At 44.2% G+C, this 21,156-nt stretch overlaps 1 long non-coding RNA gene across 1 annotated transcript; it reads right to left on the reverse strand.

The window, feature by feature from the left end:
• Window positions 1-8,617: 8,617 nt before the first annotated feature.
• LOC310754607 lies at window positions 8,618-20,858 on the reverse strand. Its single transcript, XR_014543919.1, has 3 exons — window positions 20,618-20,858; window positions 18,688-18,801; window positions 8,618-9,490 (listed from the first exon to the last, which is right to left on the reverse strand). It is a non-coding gene; the product is annotated as an uncharacterized lncRNA (long non-coding RNA).
• Between the last annotated feature and the right edge of the window lie 298 nt (window positions 20,859-21,156).

Genomic DNA, 21,156 nt, shown 5'->3' on the forward strand with positions numbered 1-21,156 from the left:
CTGCAAAACCCTAATAAATAAAGCCCTGAACAACTTGGGACACGTTTACCTATGAGATCTCCGTACCCCATATACACCCCCTTGACCACTTCAGTCAGCCGAACTGGCACTCTTACATGTGACACATAATACCGTTCCACACTTGTAAGAACTTGTATCTTTTACTGTGGCAGCACACACACTTTGGAACTCCCTGTCTATTGATATCTGGCTGATGTCTTCACTGTACTCTTTTCAGCGCCTGTTAAAATATTTTTGTTTAGACAAGTCCCCCCAAATGTTTACAAAGTTGGTGCGAGGTTTTTTTTAGTTTATTGCTGTTTTAACTTTTTCAAAGTTTAAAATTATCATTGTTAATTTTTTCTTACTGATAATTTATTTTGCTAAGAAGAAATAAGGAATAAGTAAATAAAACTCTGAACTGAGTTGCCAACTTCTTCAGCACTTCCTCCTCCTTTGCCCTTAAGCGCAGCTCGATCTACAGCCATCACCTTTGTGCTGTGGTCAGCTTCACCTGTGCAGTTCTTCAAATCGAGCTGCTGTCAAAGGCAGGCCAGGGTTTGTTTGTTTGTTTATTTTCTGGCCCATTAGCAATCCCACTTCTGAAACCTTTACATCATTCAGACTAAGGACCTGAACAAGCAAATGACTACCTTGTTTTCCAATTTTTTTCTGCGTTTCTTTTTAGAAAAGAAATGTGTTTACTCTGAACTGAGTCCCCGCTTCTCAACTAGATGTGCCAATTATGTTTGCCTTAACTGAAACTACACCAGTGTAAGGGGAAAGGTCAGAGCTCAGTGGTAGCACCCCCTGCTTTGCATGCAGAAGGTCCCTGGCTCAACCCCCAACATCTCAGGTTATAAATCAGGGAGTTGGGGGGGGGGCAAAAAGTTGCTTCAAAAAACCCTGCAAAATCCTGCTTGACTCAGGCAATGGTGGCAGAATTGTTTCCATAAACGAGGGGAAGTGGTAGCCTTCCTTATGTTTACTCAAGATGGGGATAAGATGGAAATAGTAGCCAGGTTTCTGCAACACACAATGAGGATTTGTGAATACTATACAGCACTAACGTAAGTGTTAGATGTAGGGTTTTTTTGTGTGAATGCATTTTCTTTTGGGTGTGTATTGAACCCTACTGGAATCTTGTACATAAGCCAATAAAGGTTTGAGAATCTAATTATTATTATTTTAAAATCTTTTTATGAAGCCCTTCAAAAATGCTTTTGGCTTTCTTAAAATCTGCTGCCTGTCTCCAGCCTTAAGCTGTGCATGCACTGTACTTCTAAAGCACATTTAATGCACATGACATCTGCTCGTGTGAACTGTAGTTTACCGCTCAAGTCCCAGCACCATTCACAAACTACAGTTTCCACTAGTTCTTGTTTTTGTTTATGCATTTTCCATATTTATAATTACACATCATACATAATTTCTGTGCAGACTTCTCAGCCTGACCTTCCATGGCACTCTTGATAAACCTTGCATTGCTGCATATCAGTTTATTAGTCCACCCTACTTTCCCACTTCTAATCCCTCATTGTATTTAACTGTTGTTCATAGGATTACCCCTGCTTGTACATTGATTTTGTATCTTTATCTATCATCTATCTATCTATCTATCTATTTCAAAAAACTATCCCATTCGCCCTTTGTCTTTTTTTCATCCTGATTCCTTCTTTTGGCTGTCATATTTGCAAGTTCTGCGAATTCTGTCAATTTGTTTGGGATAGTTTCCACAATTCTTGGGTAGGGGGGAGCCATGTGCTTTAAATGTATTGTTGTGAGTTTGGGGCAAGTTCAGTCTGGATGATGCCTTGAGTCTTTCCGGTTCTTGGGATCCTGTACCCAGTGAGAGTTTGAACCTAATAGAGGAGTTTGCGGAACTGGACTAGCTGGGGAAAGAGGAGATTGAGAGGTGATATGATAACCATCTTCAAATATCTAAAGGGCTATCACATGGAAGATGAAACAAGCTTGTTTTCTTCTGCTCTAGAAGGTAGAACTTGAACCAGTGGCTTTAAGTTACAAGAAGGGAGATTCCGACTAAACTTCCGGGGGTACATTTTCACAGCAAGACCTGTTTGACAGTGGAATGGACTCCTTCACAAGGTTGTGTACACTCTGTCCTTGGAGGTTTTTAAGCAGAGGTTGGGTGGACATCTGTCATGGATGCTTTAGTGGAGATTTCTGCATTGCAGGGGGGATGGACTAGGTGACTCTTGAGTTCCTTCCAGCTCTACAGTTCTATGATTCTACAAAGTTTCTTCACAAAGCTGGCCGCTTAAGTGTCTTCATCAGCATTCAAAAAAGAAGAAACTAGGCTGCAAGAACTACGACTAAGTGATGGTGCCCTGCAGGCTCCACCTCCACCCCATCACCAAACTGTTAGGTAGGAGAACAGTAGCCTGTGTAGTGGGAGAGCTGTGCTGGAAACAGGTTGGGACTGGAGACCAGGAGACATGCTTGCTCTGTGCTGGATTCAAAGCTTTGACTTAATATAAGGGAGCGGCTTTCCTCTCAAACAAAGGCGGGAATGCCTTTTCTCTGATGGCACTCACCATCTCTAGTTTTGCTCTGTGCTTGTATGCTTGTATTTAAAACAACTGGAACTTTTTTAAAAAGGGAAATCTACTAACAAGCTAGTCAGGCCCACTTTTAAACAATTAAAATATATTTTTTATTTTTTAAAAAATGAAGGAGTCTATTAAATCAACTAACGGGTGTAGCCCTTGTTATACTAGTTTATGTTGTTGTAGTCATCAACAACTAGAGACTGTACGAAAGGTTACAATGAAATGACAATATTAGAATTGGTCAAAACAATTTACAGTCAGAAGAATGGTGGGGTGTGTTCTTTAAAATATATACATTTCAGATGTCAAAAGCTAGGGTAGCAAGGCTATGCAATAATTCTATCTAAGGTTGAGTTAAGGAACATAATCATTAGCCAGTGTGGTGCATTTGTTAGAGTATTAGACTAAGACCTGGGAGACCAGGGTTTGAATTCCCACTTGGCCATGAAGGTCACTGGGTGACCTTGGGCTAATCACTGCCTCTTAGGGTTGTTGTGGATATTAAACGTGGAGGAGGAGAACCAGGTATGCTACCTTGAGCTTCTTGGAGGACAAGGTGGGATATAAAATTTAAAAATAACGATAATAATAACCACAACCACCTTTGAATTTGGCTCTCACCTGAATTTTGTGATCCTATGATCAGCTTTGGAAAAGTGCCAAAATGTACTAAAAGTGTATATTTTATGAAAAAATATGTTTAGAAATGCATGCACTGAATATGGATTTTAAATACAAATTGTGCACTGAACTTTATTTAAAAACAAAAACAACCTCGCAGATTAACATGGAAACGGGACAGATTACACTTATGAATGAACCCAGGTGAAATTGACATGAGCTGCTCAGAGACTCATCTGCCCAGGACTATTAACTTGTAACTGCTCATTTTTACTAGTGACAAAATATTGCCAAATCTCTTTGAAATATACTCAGAGTCGCAAAGTGATTTCATGCTCTTTATTCAGCTCATAGTGGTGAGGAGGAATGAATGAAAGTCCCCTCAAAGCATCTGCTTTATATACATTATTTACACAATGGGCTGCACATGATTGGCTAATTCCGGAATTCTACTGTAAGCCAATCAGGTTGTGGATTCACTTCTATCTGGAGCATGATTGGGTGGTTCCTGCCAACCAATCATACTGCTGCATTGTTCTAGGACCAATCAGACTGCTGCATTCTGAATCCTATTGTTCTAGGACCAATCAGACTGCTGCCTTTTGGATCCTATTGTTCTAGGACCAATCAGACTGCTGCAGTTTGGATCCTATTCAACTCAGTACATAACACTCTTGCTCCTCTCTTCTGACAATACTGCTCCCCACCCTATCCCTGAAATTGCCTCCAAGCCAGTGCCTCTATGCTCACTGCCTTCTGCCTCCCCCTCCTGCCAAACGGAGATTTATGGGAGACACTTATTAAAAAACATTGTAACCGTTTCCCCATTTTTTATGACACTGACGGTGAGCGTTATTTACTGTTATTGTTTTGCGGGGCCCGGGTTCCTTTACAAGCCTGTTCCATTGCTCCCTAGAGGAGGAGGGAGCCCTTTTCAGCTCTAAAACACGGAAAGAAAAAAGGTGAGGGGGGGGAGAGATGTACCCTCCATGCTGTTGTTGTGATAAAGGAATGGAGATTTGCCCTCCAGAATTAATTACCTGGCAAACAGGTGCCCAGGGCCCAGGAGATAGTGCTACAAAAGCAGCTTCTAGGTTTTCCTTGCTGGGATTTCTGCATCCACCCTCCCAAAAGGGCTTCTTCTGGTTGCTTGTGGATATAGCTTATTGCAAGGTGCAGCACGAAGTCTAACAGCCCTGCAAGAAAGGTCAGTCTTGTTACAGGAGAGGAAGGGTCATATTATTATTTGGGGAAGGGCCATTGCTCAGCCCTAGTGCCCCTGCTTTACAAGCAGAAGGTCCCTGGGTCAATTCCCAGTGGCATCTCCAGGTAGGGCTGGGGAAAGATTCCTCATCTCAAATCCTGGAGAGCAAGCCCTACTACTGATGTGCTCAGCAGTATCCAGGATCTCAAGCAGAAGTCCTAAAATAACTTTGGTCGGTATGTTTTAGGAAAGGTGTTCTCTCCTCCCAGCTCTGCTGGGAACTGAACCTGTGACCTTCTACATGCAAGACAAATGATCAACCACTGAGCTATGGCCCTTTCCCAAATCTGGGCTGAATCCAAAGCCGAAAACTGCAAGCCGACAATGGCTACCATATAAACCTCATGGTCCTCTCCTGCTATCTCCTCTTTCCTCCCTGTTTGCAAGATTGCCAGGTAGAGCAATGTGGAACTTTTTGATCTTAATGCATTGCAGCAAAGTGTTCTCCTCCTGACCTCCCTTGAGAAAGAACTGAGGGAAGCAAGGAGCTCAACCCACAATCAAAAGGGAAAGAGACATGCAGAGGAGTCTGACAGTAGGACAGAAGTGACTAGAAGAGTCCCAGAGACTGAGAGGATAAAAAAAGGAAGGCAGATGACCCCCATAAAGGAAACAGGATGGTCTCCTGCCTTTCAGATGTCAGAACAAAGTGAGAGCAAAGAATCCTTAAAAAGATGCAGGCTGCTCTGCAGGATCCTGGGGTATTCCCCAGGGTGGCCACATTACAGAGCAGACACAGGATGTGGTGAGGACGGACTGACCCACTGTTGATTTGGTAAGAGCATAGAGATGAAAAACTGCAGCAGCCACTGTGAGGATACAACTCTGATAGTGGGGCATTTGTCCAATAATGTGTTTAGTTATGGAAAGCAAAAGGTTTCATAGTTAAAGAGATGGTTCTCCATTATATAGGGCCATGCAAATCAAGCCTGTGTGTATCCAGGATGGGCAGATTTCCAGTTTCTCCCCATTTCTCATTTTTCTGATCTTAAATTCAGCACGCCACATATCTGCATTAAAAAAAAATCATCACAAATATTTCTTAGGATTTTGGTGCAAATTTCTCCCAAGAAACAGATTCTTCATGTCATTTTGACTAATATTCACATTTGTACAAGTCATTCCTCCTAATGCAAGATGTTTTCATATGTTGCTTTTTCTTATTCTATGCACTTTAATGCAATCCCCCCCGCCCCCACCCATTTGCATTTTTGTATACATTGTTTGGTGGGAGAACAGCATCACCAAACTTCAGAGAAGTGTGGATTTTCACAGGTAGCTATGTTTCAGCTCACATGTGAATTAGGGAGTTCTTCCTTAAAATGCAAACCAAATGGAATTTCACCCCCATCCCTAATAAGGATGTTGTGATTCTATGCAAGCACAAAAGCACTGAAAATGATGTTCAGGCTCAGCCTCTTAACAATCTCAGCTTTCATTTTTAAAAAATAATGATTAAATATTAAGTTTCTAGAAGGGTTGGGCAAGGAATTGGTTCAGGGCTCAATTCAGCCATCCTGATCAGGCCCAGGTCTAACCCAGAGTGATTTGTGCCCAACCCGGCCCTAGCTAGACCCCAAATTGACAGCCTCTTCCTACATCATCTACTTCTCTCCCCTGCTCTCCTCCCCACACGACCACTTTGACAGCCCTAGATCCCTCATTTTGATTTGGGATATGGGATTTGTCCAGTTTCTAGCTCTAATGGCATGGAAGTGTGTTGGTCAATGCCTGACAGAACCTCAGAGAGGTAAGGAAATAGCAGTCCTACAAGAGATATGCAAAATAACTAAACAGGTATTAGAACTCTCTCCAGAAGTGGCCCTACTGAACACCTTCCAAGATCATAATGACCACTCGCATTATTCAGAGCTTATAACCCACATACCCTCAACAGCCAGAGGCCTCATAGCCAGGCACTGGAGAGACCTGTCAGGAGGGAACATGGACCAGTGGTATCAAATTGTATGGGAAACAGCCTTACTAGAAAAGCTAACCAATAAACTGAAACTGACACAGGGACAAATAGGACTCCTTCACCCCAGTACAGTGGCGTAGCGTGGGTTGTCAGCACCCGGGGCAAGGCAAGTAATTTGCGCCCCCTAACCCTAACCCCCAGATGTTGCGCCCGGTGCGGCCGGCCCCCCCTGCACCCCCCACGCTACGCCACTGCCCCAGTATGGCTCCCCCTTATCACATACACAGCCCAACAAGACAACAACAAGAATCCACCCACAGCATACAAATGAATCTGGCATACCTGACCCAACAAGCCCTCCCCCCCCTCACAAACACAAACAACCCCACTGCAGCCAACCACAGACAACCAACCACACCCTGCCCCCCAATACTTCACAACCAAGGAAGTGTAATAAGAGAACCTACCCAGTTGACGCTGACACAAAACCCTGCACATACACTATGCAAAATAATATAAACCTCACCACCCCACCTCTCCTCTCCTCTCCTCTCCTCTCCTCGTCTTCTTCCCCAAAGTTATACCGTACTCAACACTAATGTCTGTCAACAAATGTATGATAACTGATTTGGAAGAAAGACTGTACAACTTGTAAAATGACACGAGGCATGTGCTGTACTTTTGTAAACCAAGAAAATCTTAAATAAAAATACATTCGAAAATAAAATAAAATAAATGTAAGGAAATGAAAATAAAACTGCAAATAGAATTAATGCCATTATATAAATCTATGGTATGGCTGCATTTGGGACACTGTGTACAGTTCTATTCACCTCAATTCAAATAGGATATTGTAAGGTTGGAAAGGGCCAGCAAATTGATCAAGGAGATGGAACAACTTCCCTATAAGGAAAGCTTGCAGCGTTAAAGACCTTTTAGTTTAAAGAAAAGGCAAGTGAGGGCTTGTCCACACTTCTGCTTGCCCTGGGGAAACCTACTGCTGAATTGCAGCAAACATCAGTTATGTATTCTATGGATTGCTGTTTGCTCCAATTCAGCAGTAAAGAGCAGATTTTTCCCAGGGAAAGTGGTGGGGCAAACAGAAAACTGCTTCAATTCATGCCTAGAAAGCACTAGACAAGTGGAAAACCTCTCCGCCCCAAGCTTTCTAGGCAAAGGACAAGTGAAGTGTGGTCGAGCCCTCAGAGGTGACATGGTAGAATTTTATAAAATTATGCATGGTCTGAAGAAAGTGGATAGAGAAAAGGTTTTCTCCCTCTGTCATAAAACAGAGGACATCCAACAAAGATGAAGGTTGGAAGATTCAAGATGGACAAAATAAAGTTCTTTTTCACACAGCACATAGTGAAACGACGGAACTTGCTCCTGCAGGAGGCAGTGATGGCCACCAACTTGGATGCTTCTAAATGAGGATTGGACAAATCCATGGAGGACTACTAGCCATGATAGCTACATATGTTCTGCCTCCATGGTTGGAGGCAGTCATATTTCTGAATACCAGTTGCCATAATCCACTGGAGGGGAGAGTGGTCTTGTTGTATTAGATGGGCCTTTGCTCTGATTCTGCGGGGCTCTTCTTAGCCACTGAAACCAAGAATAGAGCCTCCCTGCTAAAATGCAGTCTATCTCTGCATACCAGTTGTTGGGAAGCAACAACTATTGTGCTCAGGTTCTGCTGGCGGGTTTCCCCGTGGAGCACCTGGTTGGCCACTGTGAGAACAGGATGCTGGACTGGATGGGCCTCCTTTCGCCTGACCCAACAGGGCTCTTTCTGTGTTCTTGTGTGAGAAAGATATGGCCAAACCAAAGCTCCTCTCTGCTCAACCAGTCTTGTACACCCTATACAGAGGGAACCATGTTGCAAGTTATAAAAAACTGAGAAGGGGGTGCAGGCGGCGAGAGAGCGAGAGAGGAAATGACTCCAGCCTGAAGCACTGTCGCAACAGGTAAACGCTCAGCCCGGCTTCCTGGTATGCGCTCCCACACGCCAGCGAACAGCCAAGCTAAAAATACTGATGTGTGGAAAGCAGGAGGCCAGAGTGGCTGTTTTCTGCAGCGACTGATGGCTTTGGATTCCCAGCTCTTCCCAGCGAAACCAGATGGTTAGCTTCGGGAAAGGAAAAAAGCCTGGAAGAGGGGGGTGGGAGAGAAGGGAGCTTGCAAAAACCATGAAGGGATGCTTCATTCTTTATTTTATAAAAATTACACATGATTGTAAAAAACAGAATCTCAAAGCGGTTTACAAAAAGAATAAAACAATGAAATTACAGTGGTACTTCGGGTTACATACTCTTCAGGTTACAGATGCTTCAGGTTACAGACTCCGCTAACCCAGAAATAGTACCTCGGGTTAAGAACTTTGCTTCAGGATGAGAACAGAAATCGTGCTCTGGCGGAGCAGCGGCAGCAGGAGGCCCCATTAGCTAAAGTGGTGCTTCAGGATAAGAACAGTTTCAGGTTAAGAACGGACCTCCAGAATGAATTAAGTAGTTAACCCAAGGTACCACTGTATCGGTAAAAAACCAAACATGCAAAAGATAAAATCAGCAATAAACTAAAAACAGATTAAGATATACACCAACATTCTACATGTCTGGACAGGATTGTCTAATCAGAATTGCTTTTAAGCAGGTACCAAAAAGAGTACAGTGAAGGCACCTTCCTAATGTCAAGAGGCAGGGAATTCCAAAGTGTAGGTGCTGCCACACTAAATGACCAATTTCATACAAATACAGAACAGGAACCATGTGTCCAGTCAGGGTGAAAGGACAGGGGTCTCTTGAGGTAACATGGAAAGGGGGTCCCACAAGCAGCTGACTCTTGACATCCAGGTGTTGGATCGAGGCATGTTGTTCTGGTCAAAGCACATGCTGCTGGTGGGCGGGCCAGATGAAAAAAATGGATGGAGCAATGAATGTAAATTTGATGGGGTCTGCACAGATATGAGGAATCCCTTGTCCTGTCAACTAAAGTCTAGTGTCCAGATCAAGTGATGTCCTGGCCTCACACCTTGGTTAGAGTCCTGTGTCCAGTTCTTGGGGTCTGGTAACCAAGCATCACGATCAACGGTTGAGGGAACTGGGTTTGTTTAGCCTGGAAAAGAGGAGACCGAAATGAGATTTGATGGCCATCTTCAAATATCTAAAGGGTTGTCACATGGAAGATGGGCCAAGTTTGATTTTTCTTGCTCTGCAAGGTAGGATCCAAGCCAGTGGCAGCAAGTTACAATAAAATAGATTCTGACTAAACATTAGGAGTTCTTTAGCTGTGATACCTGCATTGAAGATGGTTGGACTAGATGACCTTTGGTTGTGCCAACTTTACAATTCTATTATTGCTAAACCATACTGGGAAATGTTAATCTGTGAGGGGAATAGGAGTCTCCTAACTCTCAGCGTACTACATCTCCCAGAATTCTTTGGGGAAAGCCATGACTGTGGCATCATAGATTTGGATGGGAAAAGATTCCCCATTCTGCCTTTTATTATTCCTCCTTCCTCCACCACCCAGCCAAAGAACCTCACCAATTGGGGAAGTGGAAAGCATGAAACAATACCAGGGGCCAGAAGCTTCAGAAGAGGGAGAAGCACAGCGAGCTGGCAGTGAGGACTAGGAGCTTGAAACCAAAGCATGAGAGTGGCAATTAAGAATTGTGGAGACTTAAGGAGGTGGATGATGAGCTCATCTTTTTTTTTTCCTTCTGTATACGTGAGTCGACTCCTCCACACTCTTCGTGCCTAAACTGGGGTTTCTGAATTGGCCGCATGCCTCACAAACAATGTACAAGGATGCCAGAGGGCAGCTCTGGGAGGAACGGAGGCAGGGCTGAGCCAGCATAGGCCCTGAGAACGCTTTGAGCCCAAAGAACTCTCTCTGAATCTCTTGATCTCCAGCTAGGCACTCAGCAGCTAGGCAGCGTGTTCAGGAGGCGGTTGTCATGGCAACCCCTGGCACTCATTTCCCCCCATCTCGGATGCAAATGAATTACAATTTTATTAGTGTGCCGAATTTCAAGGAGGAGGGAGCATTGGATTTGGGGGGGGGGGAGAGCTTCGGAAGGAGCGCTTTTTTAGATTCATTTGCAGGAGAATGCGCGCCTGTGTGTTTATAGGGGAGAAGCGTTATAAGGTTCCCATGTACAATTAAGGTAAACCAAAACAAATGCAAATCCAGACGCTTCATCCAGAAAGTGCAGAGTGCTGAGAATTTCTAACTCTTCATGCCTGGGAATTGGCTGCTCGCAGATGGGGTCAAAACAAACTCTGCACATGCTCAGAGGTGCTGTTCTTCCTCCAACCTACCTTTGCAAAAATAATAACAATAATGCACCCACGTGATGCAGACCTGGTAACGGTACAGACAAATGGAGCCACTCAAGTGCATTCGAGAGGAGAATTTCTGAGTGGATACTACTAAGAGCAGACCTATTGAAATTAATGAACCAATCTTAGACCTCTCCATTAACTCAGAGCAGGACTCAGCTGAATGCAACTGTCTGTTGCTACTCCCACAGTATAGGGGAGTATATATTGGAATAGCCCTACAGCAGCACTGAGAAATCTGAGACCCAGGGACCAGATGTGGCCCTCCAGCCCTCCCTATGTGGCCCTTGGAACTCTACCAGGCCACACACCCTGTCCCCAGGCCACACCCCTCACCAGTTCTGCTCCACACCCTCCTTGAGTGTTTATGGCCAAGCTGGAACATGCCCATGAGCTTTGATCATGTCTCTTGTTTTCCTGGATGGAGGCGACAGAGGGGCATGTATAGAGCAAAATTTACATTAATTGCTCCTTACACTTTTGCCCCTGGCTCCATCCACTAGTGGCATGTGTGGCCCCCAAAGGCTGTGTAGATGGGATTGTAGCACTCAGGCTGAAATAGGTTCTCCAGCCCTAGAGTAGAAACGCCTGACTTTTGCATAGCTGGAGTTACACCCATTCCCCCACCCACCCACTTTTTCCTCTGCCCCTGCCCACCACTTGCATGTGGCTCCTAGAAGGTTGCAGAAAAGGGAATACAGCCCTCAGCCAACCCATGCCATGCCATGCATTCAGCATCCGTTACTCTGCCTATTGTTGCATCTGGCCCTGAACACTGCAGTCTTTCCTCATAGGGTAGTTGATCCATCCCCATCTGATCATTGCAAATACAGCTATTGAAATTCTCCTGGCTCCTGCTTCTTTGGATGTTTTCAAGTTCAAGTGCTAGGAGAGAAGGAGGAAACTTTTCTCCATACAGTGGTACCTCAGGTTACAGACGCTTCAGGTTACAGACGCTTCAGGTTACAGACGCTTCAGGTTACAGACTCCGCTAACCTGGAAGTAGTACCTCGGGTTAAGAACTTTGCTTCAGGATGAGAACAGAAATCAGGCAGCGGTGGCGTGGCGGCAGTGGGAGGCCCCATTAGCTAAAGTGGTACCTCAGGTTAAGAACAGTTTCAGGTTAAGAACGGACCTCCAGAACAAATTAAGTTCTTAATCCAAGGTACCACTGTACCATCATTTTATTCCACCACTTTTCCTCAACTTTTCTGAACTAAACAAGAGCTTTCAGGGACAGGAAGGAGACTTGGAAAAGAGCCCTCCCCTTGCCCCAGACCATCATTTCATCCTCCCTTTCTTGACATGTCAGGACATCTGTTCGTGGCTTCCCTCCACACACCCTGCTTTCGCCTCTGGCTGCCTCCTTCCCTTGTTGTGAGAGTGAGTCAGATTTTCCGAGATATGGAGGCTGCTGCAGCTGCAAACTTTGCTCTCTATGCGAGTCATGAAAAAGTGTGACCAGGGCAGGGGTTGGCTGCGGGATGCTTCTGGGCTGACTCATACACGCAAACACAGGCTGCAAAAAACCTTGACTGGGCCGGGGAAAGCAGACATAAGAACATTTTACCTGGTCACTCAGGAGCCCAGGAAATGTAAAAATAACCTGGCTGATAGATCAAGCCACCAAAGGCTCACCAAGTACAGTCTCCAGTCTTCACAATGTCCAACAAGTTGCCCAAAAGGGATGCCCCAAAGCAGGATCAGAGTGCACCCTCCCCACTTGCAATTCCCAGCAACTGGTATTCAGAAGGATACTGCCTCCAACAGTGGAGGTAGAACATAAATTGAGCCCTGCTGGATTAGGCCAAAGGGGACCCATCTAGTCCAGTATCCAGTTCTCATGGTGGCCAGCCAGACTCCCTCCACTGTTGGAGGCAGGATGTCTCTGAATACCAGTAGCTGGGAATCACAGGTAGAGAGACTTGCTGCTGCACTCAGGTCTTCCTATAACAGGCATCTGCTTGGCCCCTGTGGGACCAGAGTGCTGGACTACATGGGCCCCCTTTGGCCTAATCCAGAAGCAAGGCCTGTTTGTCTGGAGGTCTATGGCAACAGTAGAATCTCCATGCTCAGGAGCAGTCTACCGCTGAATACCAGTTGTTGGGAAACCCAAGAGTGGAGAGTTGCTTCAGGATAAGAACAGTTTCAATGAACATCTTGTTGGACACTATGAGAGCAGGATACTGGACTTGATGGACCTTTGGCATCATCCAAGAGCCATGCTTTTCGTATGTTCTAATGTTTACTTAGGACTAGATGTGGGTAAGATTACAGCTACAGTGTGATTTCAAGCGGACTGCGGCAGAAACTCAGGACCAACAGAGCCTTACCAAGAACAGTGACATATTTGCAGCGGAACAGCCAGAGACACTGTGCATGATGCACCCACTACTAGCATCTGCAGTGTGCATTCAGAAACACTCCCACCTGTCAACACGCTTTCATGAGAGGCTCTGCAACACACTGAAAGAAATAAGCTCCCACTGTAGATTAGGCCTCCTGGGGGGCACACACGGGACCCCTGGAACTTGCTGGAAATGCGGGTCCCTGCAGGGTTTCCTAAAGAGCCTTGTTCATGGGAGTCTGGGGGTAATTATATGCCAGGGGAGTGTGAGATCCAAACCCTTCCTGACCTGAGGCTGCAGAGTTCCATGGATCGATGGCAAAGAGGCTCTTTTATTTTCCTTCGGTGTTTCGCTGACGGATGGAAAAATCAATGCCCCACAGAAGAGAGAGGAGGGGGGAGGGGAGAAGGTGAGGGGAGAAGGAGGAAAAGTCAGGTGGGGGTGAAGAAAAAGAAAGAAGGCAAGGAAGACTGGGTTGAGAGAAGACGCTGCCACTGGGTTGGGCTGTCTTCAACTGGTCAGTTTCAAACTTGTATAGCCATTTAGTTGGCTAAATGGTGATAATTTTAGGGTTTCTTATTGGTGTTGCTGATTATTAATTTTTCCTCCTGTCCTTCCTCCCACACAGGCAAGAAAGCCATGAATGTTTAAAGTGGTATTGTAGTGCTTTAAATGTATGGTGTGCGTGAAATAAGATATAAGATAGATGATAGATAGATGCAGGGCATGGTGAAAGTGGATAGAAAAAGGGTTTTCTCCCTCTCTTATCATAACACTGGAACTCACGGATGTCCAAAGAAGCTGAATGTTGGAAAAGTCAGGACAGATAATAGAAAGTACTTCTTCACACAGTACATAATTAAACTATGGAACTCACTCCCACAGGAGGCAGTGATAGTCACCAATTTGGATGGCTTTAAAAGAGAACTGGACATATTCGTAGAGAAGAAAAGGGTTGCCAATGGCTACTAGCCATGATGGCTATGCTCTGCCTTCATAGTCAGAGGCAGTAATGCTTCTGAATACAGGTTGCTGGAAACTACAGGAGAGCTGATCACTGCTGTTGTGCTCAGGTCCTGTTTGTGGGCTTCCCATAATAGGCATCCGGTCAGCCATTGTAAGAGGAACAGGATGCTGGACTAGATGGTCATTGGCCTGATCCAGCAGCCAGACTCTTCTTATGTTCTTATGTTAGGTGATTGACAAGTGAGCAGTCCCATCCACCTGTCAAGATTGACCCAAGGGGTGGGGTGGGGGTGGGGAGAAAGGGATCTGGCAAAGGCAAAGAAGAGGAGAATTTGGGTGCCCTCCATAATGAAGGTCTGCTGGGAACATCTAGCCCAAGCACCATCACTATCCCCAAACCAGTATATTAGGAATCAGATGAATATAGAAAGCTGCCTAATACCAAGTCAGACCATTGGTCCATCTAGCTCAGTATTGTCTGCACTGATTGGCAGGCGCTCTCCGGGGTTATAAGCAGGGAGTCTTCCCTCAGCCCTGCTTGGAGATGCCATTGGATATTGAATCTGGGACCTTCTGCATGCAAAACAGATGCTTACCATGGAGCTATGTCCTCCAAAATAAACATAAAGTAAGATTCTAGACCTTATGGTACACAGAGATAGTCATGCTTCTGAAACCTCAGGAGGGGAGAGTGCTCTTTCACTCGTACCTGCTTGTGGGTTTCCTATGATGCACACCTGGCTCGTCACCATGAGAACAGAATGCTGGACTAGATGGGCCTCCTTTCCCCTGATCCATCAGGGCTCTTTTTTGTTCTTCACATTGGTCCATCGGGTTCAGTACTGTCTACACTGACTGGCAGCAGCAACTCTCCAGGATTTCAGGTAGGGGAATTCCCAGCCCTACCTGGAGATACCACTGGAGATTGAAGCTGGCGCCTTCTGTATGCAAACCAGAGGCTCTGCCACTGAGCTGCACCCCTCAGGAGGAGCTGGGTGCACCCACCCCAATGGGGGTCCAGTAGCACTATCAATGCCATCAGCTCTCAAAAATACCTGGAACTGGCTTTGATTCCACCTGCTGACAGAGAGGCAGATTTAATCTTCCTTTGGACACACAATGTCCTGAGATAGAGCGGAAATGTGCTGCTAATGTTGGCGCCTGGCACCAGCTCTCCAGAGTAATATCTACAGGCCCCAGTCTGACCCTGGCAAGTTGGCCAGGGTGTCAGCTGTCACACTCTGACTTTTTATAGCTCAGGCTGTGCAGACAACAGCTAAAAATAAATCTCAATTTCCAAGGACCCCCGGACCCAGGCTTCGCAAGCAGAGCTCACGACACAAACACAGCCCGCACTTTCTGAGCATTTGAAAGAGAAACATTGTGCATAAGAACATAAGAGACTGCTGGGTGAGGTCCATCTAGCCCAGCATCCAGTTGTGGCCAAACAGATGCTCCAATCAGAAATCAGCAAGCAGGATTCAAGTACATAAGCCGTCTCTCCCCTTATGGTTTTCAGCAATTAGCATTCAGAAGCATTGCTGCCTCCAACTGCAGAGGCAGAGCATAGCCCTTAACAGCTTGAAGCCAGCTTACTCGCAAGACTGCCTTACCCCTTATACACCAACTAAACCACACTGATCTGTGGAACTGACCCTGTTATACAGGTGCCACATAACACCCACAATTGTAAGAAATATATATTTTAGTGTGGCAGCACCTACACCCTGAAACTCCCTACCTATTGACATCAAGCAAGCACCTTCACTGTACTCTTTTCGGCACCTGCTAAAAATATTTTTGTTTAGATAAGCCTATCCAGATGTTTAGAATGTTATTGTTTTTTTCTCTTTGTTAATTGTTTTGAGGTTTTGTTTCATTTTTACAATCTAGGAGCATATAAATTTTATGAAATAAACAAACAAATAGAGCCGTCGATATTCCTCTCCTCCATGAATTTGTCTAAAGCCGTCCAGGTTTGTGGCCTTCACAGCCTCCTGAGGGAGCAAGTTCCATTGCTTAACTGCACTGCATGAAGAAGGTCGTTCTATTGTCTGTCCTGAACCTTCTAAAATTCAGCTTCATTGGATTTCCATGAATTTTAATGTTAACACCAGGACATGCCCAATACATTTTGGCACCTGAGACAAACCACAATGTGCCGTGTGCATCCTAAGAGTGAAGATCTCCATGAGGAATGGAGGGGGGATCAATCAACTTTACCCAATGATTAAAGTGGGGATCAAAGGCTGTCATGGGTGGGAAACACGCCTGCTCTGAATCATTCCCAGTAGGTGCAGAGCCCAGGAAACCCCAGAGGGCAGTCTCTGCCATTTCCTCCCTAGCGGTAGGAGGAGACCAGCAGTGCCTCCTGTTCACAGAGTGTCTGCTGTAGAAGCAGCAGAAAGAGTTGAAACTCCTGGTTTGACACAGAAGGTGTTTTAGTCATTCATTCATTCATGAAATTTCTACCCTGCCTTCTTTCCAAAGGAACTGATGGCAGCAAACCTCCAAATATCCAAACAATACAATTAAAAATCAAAATATGAGTGAGGCACAATCTGGTCACAGATGGTTCAATGTGCCCCAAGCCTGAAAGAAGATGGTAAAAGAAAAATACACCCTGACTTACTGTAGTAGTAGTAATGCCGGTCAGGGCAGACAGTACTGAACTGGATGGACCAATAGTATTACTCAGTATATTGCAGCTTCCTGTGGTCCTGTTTAACTGATCCATTTAGTCAACAACATCAACCCTACCATGTGGATATCCCTTGCAGACAATCGCAGTGCATCCACAGCAGTGATCAGAGAATGAATGACAACTGAGAAGAGTGCAAAGAGAAGACACGCCATAGTGCATGTGCAGCAGCACAACTGGACACCTCCATCTGCCTCAGATGCAAGAAAACATTACCGTACTCTCCTGTATTGGTCTCTACAGCCACATCAGGCACTGAAACCTTCCAAAGGCACACTCCTCCATTGTCTCCCAAGACAGACAGATGCCAACCATTCAAAACTATTAGGACTAGAGCCTTATTTTCTTTTTAGAAGAAAGGCCATGTCTTAGGGTTACTGAGATGCTTTGCATGTTGATTGTCACTCCTTCAGTCTCCAGATAGGACTGAGAGAGACCACTGCCAGTCAGTGTCGACAGTACTGACCTAGGTGGACCAACAATCTGACTTCATTCAAAGGAACTTTATTTGGAGCTATGAGAATGAAGGTGCATACCTCAGTGGTTGAGAACATGCTGTTCATGCAGAAGATCTAATTCTCAATACCTGGCACCTCCAAATAGGGCTGGGGAAAAGGCCTTAAACTTTGGAGTTCCATTGACCATCAGTGTAGACAATACTGAGATAGAGGGACCAAATGACTCAGCAGAAGACCGTTTTCTGTCCTTCCTGTGCTGCAGAAGATGCTGGTGATCAGCTCTCATCTTGCTTGCTGCTTTTTACTGGCCACCTCCCCTTCACGCATCCCCCCCACCAGCCTACAAAATACGACATCCCCAAGCAACCACTTAGATTGATGGTGCAGTTGAGCCAGGCTGTGTCAGTGGGGAGCAGCCCCTTCCACCCCTGCTGAAATAGCAGAGAACCAGGTACCCTTTTGATAACTCTGCAAGGATCCCACCTGACCCTTCATAAGCACCAGGATCTCACAGCCTCAGGCTACAGACTGGAAAGGAGGCTGTCAGAGCACTGATCATCTGTTAGGGGCAGGTGAAAATGAGCCCCCTGGCCATCTTTGCAGTGCCCTCTTGCCCCAACCTCCATTACATGCCAGGGCCATGCCAGGACTAATTGTTAAAGGACTGTGATTAGAGGAGGTGCCGTCACCCGATTAAAGAAATCCGAAGTTGGCTTGTTGTTTGAGTCAGGCTGCAAGCCTGTGCATGCTTACGCAGGAGGGGGGATGGAGGAGAAACCCAATTCAGTTCACATTTAAAGGAGAACCTACCAACACATGGATCCTTTACAATTCACAGATCTCCTGATTTTGCAAGCAATGTGCACAAAAATGCTTATATTGTGGTAAAATGTGCATTAAAATGCATTTGTTTGTTTGTTTATTACAAAATAATTTTTATTGATATGCAAGTAAGCCAAAACTTAAGAAAAGTGATTGATTAATAGGGATAGATAGATAGATAGATGATAGATAAATATCCTCAAAGTAAAATAAATAAACACAAACACACACACGTCGCTAAGAGAGAGGAACTGGCGCAAAGTCACCCAGTTTCATGGCTGAATGAGGATTATAATCCTGTTCTCCCAGATCCTAGTCTGACACTCTAACCACTATACCATTACTGACTCTAGGAATATAACAAAAAGAGTGGAGGTCATGGAAACATAGGATTGTAGAGTTGGAAGGGATCTGAAGGGTCATCTAATCCAACCCCCTGGAGGGCAGGAATCCAGCCCACAACTATCTGTGGGTGGGCTTGAAGCACAACCTTCTATTTAAGTGATTTTTATTAAAGCTTGAAAATAAACAAATATATACAGAAAACAACATCAAATATCAAGCATCTTTTTTAACATAAATATTGAAACGAAATAAAGAAGAGAAAAGAAAAAGAAAAAACTTCTGATTCTCCATCTCTATCAGCTTTAAAAACTTAAAACAAAATTCTTACCTCATAATAATACCCAGCTCTTCTAATGTCCATAAACTGGCCGTTTTTCCGGTCTTTGAACCCAGATATCACAAGCTTATTTTCCTTATTGCTCAAAAAGTCCATAAGGGGTTTCTAATCATTAATAAATGTCAACAATGATTTTTCTATTATTAACCACATCAGCTTTGCCATCTCAGCCAAATCCATTAATTTCAATAACCATTCTTCCATATTAGGTAATAATAAGTCCTTCCATCTTTGTGCATATAACACTCTCGCCACCGTGATCGTATATTGCAGTAATATTCCATATTCTTTTTCTAGTTGTATATCCATAAGTCCCAGCAGGAGAAGATCTGAACCACCAACCTTCTGGTTAACAGCCAGGTACACTGACACAGGTCATAACCCTATTGCACAGCATTCGTATTTGTCACAGGTGCCAACCAACCCCAGATAAATAATTGTGTCCCCAAAATACTTGCAAAATAAGAAACACATATCCAAAACATCCAATGAAGCAGGTGGCAAAGACGATTGTGATTGCTATGCAGTGTTGCAAATCTCTTACACACCATGCTAATTTTTCTAGAAGAGCAATATTCCAAACAATATACGCCAAAGAAGAAACATTGAGGTTTTACATTTTTGCACAACTGATTGTCATGCAGCCGTTTAAAAAAAATATCAGTACATTTGTGGATTTTTAAGAAAAGGTTGTTGGATCACACCATGGTTCTAGTCCAGCATCCTGTTCTCACAGTGGCCAACCAGTCGCCCCAATAGGAAACCAACAAGCAGGAACCGGGTGCAAGAGTCCTCTCTCCTTCTGTGGTTTCCAGCAACAGCATTACAGCCTCTGACCATGGAGGCAGAGCACAGCCATATTGGCAAGTAGCCATTGATTGCCTTCTTCTCTGTGAATTTGTCCAGTCCTCTTTAAAGCCTTCTAGACTGGTGGCCATCACTGTCTCTTGTAGGAGTGAGTTCCATTGATTAACTATGTGTTGCATGAAGAAGGAAGAGAGATATTTTAGCGCGGCAGCGCTAACACTCTGGAACTCCCTGACAGTTGACATCAGGCAGGTACCTTCGCTTGAGTCCTTTTGGCACCTGCTGAAAACATTTTTTGCTTGTACGAACCTTCCAAAAGTTGACAAATCTGAGGTTTTAGCTTTATCTTCCGATTTGAATTTGATTTTTAAATAAAATAAAACTTGTATTTTACTATAGTTTTGGGGGGATAGATGTTTAATGTATATTTTATTTTTTTAAAAACAGGAACTTATACTTAAAAGTTTTACTTACAGATAAGCAGTATACAAATTTGTTAAATAGATGACTAAGTACATCATCCTAGTTATTTAGGTATCTGACAGTGGAACGAGCTTCCTTGGACCGGGGTAGACACTGCTTCATTGGAGACCATCTGTCAAGCATCCCTGCATTTCAGGGGGTTGAACTAGATGACCCTTTGTGTCCCTTCCAACTCTACAGCTCCATGAGTATGATTAAAATGCTGGTCAGTATAAACAATGCCAACCATACCAATCTTATTATGCCATCACAGATCCAATAAAGGTCATTAAAGTCAGGGTGTTGTTGTTTTGTTGCTGTTGTTGTTGTTTTGGCGCCCTGACCTATCCTGGTTTTTTATTATTGATTTCCCTGTTATTATTTGTTTGTATGTTTTTATACTTCTGTTTAACTGATTCTATGTCATATTTTGGATGTCATGCTATTGTTTATCATTTTGATGCTGTATTAACACTTAGAGATCTTTAAATGTTCAGTGGTTTATAAATGCTTTTAAATAAAATAAACTGTTTTCTGAGGGGGGAAAAGACTGTTAGTTTTATTTCAAAGCATTTATAAACCACTGAACATTTAGTGCTATATGGCACCAGAATTTCGGCTCACTTAGTGTTGAAGGAAGCACAGTTCTTACCTCATAATGTTGCATGAAGGGGGCATTGGTCTGACAGAAAAGACAAAACCAACGCTTCCTTCAACAGTATAAACTGGATCCAGAGTTGGGCCTGATTTTATAAAACGGGCTTTATAAGGCATGGTGTTTCCTGATTGGCTTGGAGAGTCAGATGACCTCAATATGAACACTCAAAAGTCAGCTGACTCTCTTCAGGCTAGAACCTGCAGCCTTGAGGGCACCCTTTTCACAAAGGCAGGGTTATTTTAGTCCAAGAGCTGCATGTCCTCATTGTAAACCTTCTAGGGGCCACATACCAAAGTGAGTAGGGGCAAAGTGTGGGGGGGGGAAGAGCCACCCCCCTCACATACAAACCTTTTCCTATTTTTAAATAAAAACAATCCTTATGAATCTGAGTTGAATTTAAACTGAAGTTCTAATTAATACCTATAATTAATTCCATTAAATAAATGCCCATAATTAATTCAACTAAACTAAGGCCTCTAATGAATCAAACTGCATTTGTCAGAGGGCTGTTGTGTGGTGGCATTAAAAATTGG

The sequence above is a fragment of the Podarcis filfolensis genome (assembly GCF_964270895.1).
Source record: "Podarcis filfolensis genome assembly, chromosome: Z".
In the NCBI taxonomy this organism is placed as follows: Eukaryota; Metazoa; Chordata; class Lepidosauria; order Squamata; family Lacertidae; genus Podarcis; species Podarcis filfolensis.